General features: G+C 39.9%; 1 pseudogene; it reads right to left on the reverse strand.

Moving 5' to 3' along the window:
• The window catches only part of LOC110312325 (protein-L-isoaspartate O-methyltransferase domain-containing protein 1-like), a 95946-nt pseudogene extending 90973 nt beyond the window's left edge, over positions 1 to 4973 (reverse strand).
• Between the last annotated feature and the right edge of the window lie 1027 nt (positions 4974 to 6000).

Genomic DNA, 6000 nt, shown 5'->3' on the forward strand with positions numbered 1-6000 from the left:
CCTTTGCATGATCCCATCAGTCCTGGACCATCACCTGCAACTGAGGCTACACCGTCACCAATGTTCTTCCCAGGCTACTCACAGGGCCAAGCCTCAGCTGCTGTTCATAACCCCTTCATATCTTCAAAACCAGTACCACCTATGTGACTCTCGCACATTTCCAAGTGCAGCTGCAGCAGAAAGTATAACCTCGGCTATCTCTGGAACACAGTTTATTTGTGTTCTCAGAAAATACTTCCCAGAAGATTTCACTTTAGTGATGCTGGCCTATTAATTATTATTATTATTAATTATTATTATTTATTAAACTAATAAAATTTATTTTTAAATACACAACTCACTATGGACAGTTTTTTAAGTCATCAAAATAATCTATACTATTTAAATGCCTCTTAAATATACATGATATTTTCTGAAACTAAAATTAATATGCATTCAACCAGTTATTAAAACCTACTTGGAACATTAAACATGATAGAAGTAGAAAAAACATCTCATATGAAGTCTTCTATGAAAGGAAATTGTGACAAGTTCTTGATTAGACATAAACAATTCCATCTCCAAGGAAGAATACACAGCATAATTTTGGCTTCATAGAATGAATTGGGTAGTGCCCCTTCTGTTTCTATTTTTTTGGAATAGTTTGAAGAGCATAGGTATTAGGTCTTCTTTGAAGCTCTGATAGAATTCTGTTCTAAACCCATCTGCTCCTGGGCTTTTTATGATTGAAAGATTTTAATGAGTGTTTCTAATTCTTTAGGAGTTGTGGGGCTATTTAGATGATTTATCTGATTGTGATTTAACCTTAGTACTTTGTATCTGCCTAGAAAATTGCCAATTTCATTCAGATTTTCCAGTTTTGTTGAGTATAGGCAATTATAGTAGGATCTGATGATTTTTTGAATTTCCTCAGTTTCTGTTGTCATATCTTCCTTTTCATTTATGATTTTTTAAAATTTAGATATTGTCCCTATGCCCTCAGGTCAGTCTGGTTATTATTGATTTTTTTCAAAGAGCCTGCTGCTGGTTTGTTGAATATATATATATATATATATATATATATATATATATATCTTTTTTTTTTCCTACTTGGTTGATTTTAGCCCTGAGTTTAATTATTTCCTGCAGTCTACTCCTCTTGGGTATATATATATATATATATATATGTATATATATATATATATATATTTTTTTTTTTCCTGCAGGCACTCAGAGCTGGGTTTTCCTCTTAGGACTACTATCATTGTGTATAATAAGTTTGAGTATATTGTGCATTCATTTGCATTTAATTCTAAAAAGTCTTAATTTCTTCCTTCATTTCTTCCTCGACCAAGTTATCATTAAGTAGGGCATTGTTCAGGATCCATGTGTATGTGGGCCTTCTGTTGTACTTGTTGCTATTAAAGACCAGCATTAGTCCATAGTGCGATAGGAGGCATGGGATTATTTCAATCCTTTTTTATCTGTTGATGTCTGTTTTGTGTCTGATTATGTGGTCAATTTTGGAGAAGGTACCATGAGTTGCTGAGAAGAAAGTATATTCTTTTGTTTTAGGATAAAATGTTCTATAAATATCTGTTAAATCCATTTGGTCCATAACTTTTGTTAGTGTCAATATGTCTCTGTTTAGTTTGTGTTTCCATGATTTGTCCATGGATGAGAGTGGGGTGTTGAAGTGTCCCACTATTATTGTGTGAGGAACAATGTGTGCCTTGAGCTTTAGTAAAGATTCTTTTATAAATGTGGGTGCCCTTGCATTAAGAGCATAGATGTTCAGATTTGAGAGTTCTTCTTGGGAGATATTTCCTTTGATGAGTATGAAATGAAGTGTCCTTCTTTATCCTTTTTGATAACTTCTGGATGAAAGTTTTGTTGTTGTTTTTTTTTGTTTTGTTTTGTTTTTTATGTTAGTATGGCTACTCCAGCTTGTTTCTTGGGACCATTTGCTTGGAAAATTGTTTTCTATCCTTTTACTCTGAGGTAGTGTCTATCTTTGACACTGAAGTGCATTTCCTATATGCATCAAAATTCTGGGTCCTGATTACATATCTATTCTGTTAGACTGTGTCTTTTTATTGGGGGAATTGAGTTCATTGATATTAAAAATTAGTAAGGAATAGTGATTGTTGCTTTCTGTTATTTTTGATGTTATTTTTATGTTTGTGGAGCTATTTTCTTTTGGGCTTGTTGAAAGAAGATTACTTTCTTGCTTTTTATAAGGTGTAGTTCCCTCCTTGTGTTACAGTTTTCCATCTCTTATCCTTTGTAGGGCTGGATTTGTGGAAAGATATTGTGTAAATTAGGTTTTGTCATGGAATATCTTGGTTTCTCCCTATAGGATAATTGAGAGTCTTGCTGGGTATAGTAGCCTGGGCTGGCATTTCTGTTCTCTTTAAGTCTGTGTAATGTCTGTCCAGGATCTTCTAGCGTTCATAGTCTCTGGTGAGAAATCTGGTGTAATTCTCATAGATCTGCCTTTTTATGTTACTTGACCTTTTTCCCATAATGTTTTTAATAGTCTTTCTTTGTTTTGTGCATTTGGTGTTTTGACTATTATGTGACAGGAGGAATTTCTCTTCTTCTCCAATCTATTTGGTATTCTGTAAGCCTCTTGTATGTTTATGGACATCTCTTTCTTTAGGCTATGGAAGTTTTCTTCTACAATTTTTCTGAAGATATTTACTGCCCCTTTAAGTTGTGAATCTTTACTCTCTTCTATACCTATTATCCTTATGTTCAGTCTTCTCATTATGTCCTGGATTTCCTGAATGTTTTGGGTTATGAGCTTTGTGAATTTTGCATTTTCTTTGACTGTTGAGTCAATGTTTTCTATGGTATCTTCTGCACCTGAGATTCCCTTCTGTCGCTTGTATTCTACTGGTGATGCTTTCATCTATGATTCCTGATCTCTTTCCTAGGTGGATTTTTTGTTTTGTTTTGTTTTGTTTTGTTTTGTTTTCATCCAGGGTTGTCTCCTTTGTAATTTTCTCATTGTTTCTATTTCCAAATTTCAGCTCCTGGATGGTTTTGTTCAATTCCTTCACCTGTTTGGTTGTGTTTTCCTGTAATTCTTTAATGGTTTTTGTGCTTTTTCTTTAAGGGCTTCTACCTATTTACCGGTGTTCTCCTCTATTTCTTTTAGGGAGTTATTTGTGTCCTTCTTAAAGTCCTCTATCATCCTCATGAGATGCGATTTTAAATCAGAGACTTGATTTTCTCATGTGTTGGGGTATCCAAGGCTTGCTGTGGTGGGAGAACTGGGATCTGATGATTGCAAGTCGTCTTTGTTTCTGTTGCTTATGTTCTTTCCCTTGCCTCTTGCCATTTGATTATCTCTGGCATTAGTTGGTCTTGCTGTTTCTCACTGTGGCTTGTTCCTCCTGCAAGTCTTTGTGTCAGTACTCTGGGGAGACCTGTTCTCCTATGGAGGAATTGTGTATGCAGAGCTATGGCATAGAGTCATCTCCAGGCTCTGGACAGAAATCAGAAGGATCCTGTTTCTGGCTGTTTCTTGGTTCCTGTGTGCTGATGGCTCTGGGCATGGCCTTCTTGGGCCATAAATTTGAGAAGAAGTTGTGGTCGGTCTTACCTTTACTCACCGGTATGTTGGCACTCCTGGGAGTTCAGCTCTCTCTCAGTATTTGGGTATAAAGCACTGTGGCACAAGCTTAGGTCCAGGTACAGATTCTGGACTCTTCTTAATCACCAACAATTTCTTAGCTCCTTCTAACCAGCATCAATTGTTCCAGTAGTCCCTTGTATTCTGGACTCTTTAAGTTCAGAGCCACAATTGACCAAAGTGCCATGTTCTGCTGCTTACTGGGGCTAAAATATGGTCCTTGTTTTCAATAACACTATCACCAGCTTTCTGTTTTCCAACTCCTTCTCTACCTAAACTTGGCTATCCTAGTACTTGCTCTGTAGACAGATATTGAACTGAGAGATCTTCTGCCACAGACCCTCTGGGTCCCTTGTCTTCGTGGAAAGGGTCTCTGGGTGCAGATGGGCAAGGAGTCGGCCAGTGACAGACAGACCATCATGCGAGATTGTGTAGAATCTGAATGTATTGTCATAAAGTGACACCAGTCTTATAAAGTACAGAAAATAAAAAGGGTAGGAAATCATAGCAGGCAAAGTACATTGAAGTTACCTGATACAAAACAAAGGAATGACTACAAAGGGACTTACAGGAACCAGGTAAATGTTTACAGTAAAGATAAAGCAGTCCTGCCTAGGGTCAGCTTAATGACAGATAAGGATTTCACACTCTAGTGCTATCCTTTTGGGCCTTGTGAACACCAGGGGGTTCTGCTCTTAGCAGACCTCATGAATAATGCAATACCACCACCACCCCCCATTTCCTAGGTCTTGCTAAATTCTTATATGAGTGTAACCTTTAAGTATCTGGAGAATCTCCATTTGTCAGAAGAATTCACCAACATGTTCTAGTATACAATGCAGCCTGTACTGAAGATTTCTATCTCAGTGGGATTCCCTGGCTCTATTATGGTATTCCCTTGTTTGGGTGAGATTTGCTACTGTCCTTAGTAAATACTTTGCAGACCAGCTCTGAGCTAATGGCTCAGTCTTTTGTAATGCTTAATTAGTTACTGAATAGGTAACTTCCTTACTGCATTCTTGCCTGATTCCAAACTTATCGGCTTCTGGGACCTTGAAACACTAGCAAAGGCTCTGGTTATGTCAGAATTCAATCTTAAAAGGCACTTATAATAATATATTACTAAAAGAGAGCACATGGATCCATACACCAGACTAATGCGGGACTAGGGTATTGAAGAATGGAAAATTCCTGGCAACTCGCTAAGGTCATAAACACTTGAGTCATAGGCATCTGGTCCCCAGGCCTCAGCCACTCCCGGAACATACCTTACCTTTCCTGGAACAATCACAATGTTCCAACGACCTCTGTAGAATGTCTCAACGCCCCAGAAGCATTGCCTAAGGTAGCGCATGATCGATGATCTAATTGTTGAAAATATTTATGATTTCCCCTCCCTTCCCCTGGTTTGTGGTTTTTTCCTTTAAAAGCTCTGTAAAACTTCAGGCCGGGGTCGAAACTCCTCTACTCCCACCTGGAGCATGAGTCTCGACCCCAGCATGCTGGCCTGAGCTCTCGTCTTGTCTCGTTCTGTCTCGCTTTCAATAAACTTCCTCGTGTGATCACAAGAACCGGTCTCAGTGTCCTACTGGGTGCGCGGCGGTCCCGAGACTTGAGTGAGGGTCTCCCTACGGGGGTCTTTCATTTGGGGGCTCGTCCGGGATTTGCGCGACCACCCAGGGGTCCTAGACCCACTTCGAGGTAAGATTCTCTGTTTTTGTCACAGTGCTGTGTCTGTATTCTGTTTAGAAATCTGGTGCGATCGCGGTTTCGGTTTTTGCGGACGCTCAGTGAGACTACGCTCTGGGAGAGAGAGTGGTGTGGATAAAGGGTAGACGTACCCAGGTGTCCACCGTCCGTTCGCCCTGGGAGACGTCCCAGGAGGACAGGGGGAGGACCAAGGACGCTTGGTGGACCCCCGTGGGAAAAGTCAGGAGACAGTCTTTCTCCTTGACGATCTGTGTCAACGGCCTGATTCTAGGCCGACTGACTCTTTTCAGTGCCTTTGGTCGACACAAGGTCGACGTCGGTTTTGGTTTCTCTTTTCTCTCGTGTTTGTGTCTGCTTTTATTGTGTGTGTTGTCGAGCTCGAAATGGGACAGACAGTGACGACCCCTTTGACTTTGACTCTTGATCACTGGACTGAAGTAAGGACTAGGGCCCACAATCTGTCAGTGGAAGTTAAGAAGGGACCTTGGCAGACTTTTTGTACCTCCGAATGGCCGACCTTCGGAGTAGGTTGGCCACCGGAGGGAGCTTTTAACTTGCCTCTTATTTTTGCTGTCAGGCGCATTGTTTTCCAGGAAGTAGGAGGACATCCTGACCAGGTCCCCTATGTCATCGTCTGGCAGGACCTGGTCCACAATCCACCACCTTGGGTT

This window comes from Mus caroli, unplaced genomic scaffold (assembly GCF_978045245.1).
Source record: "Mus caroli unplaced genomic scaffold, Mus_caroli_1 scaffold_18, whole genome shotgun sequence".
Classification (NCBI taxonomy): domain Eukaryota; kingdom Metazoa; phylum Chordata; class Mammalia; order Rodentia; family Muridae; genus Mus; species Mus caroli.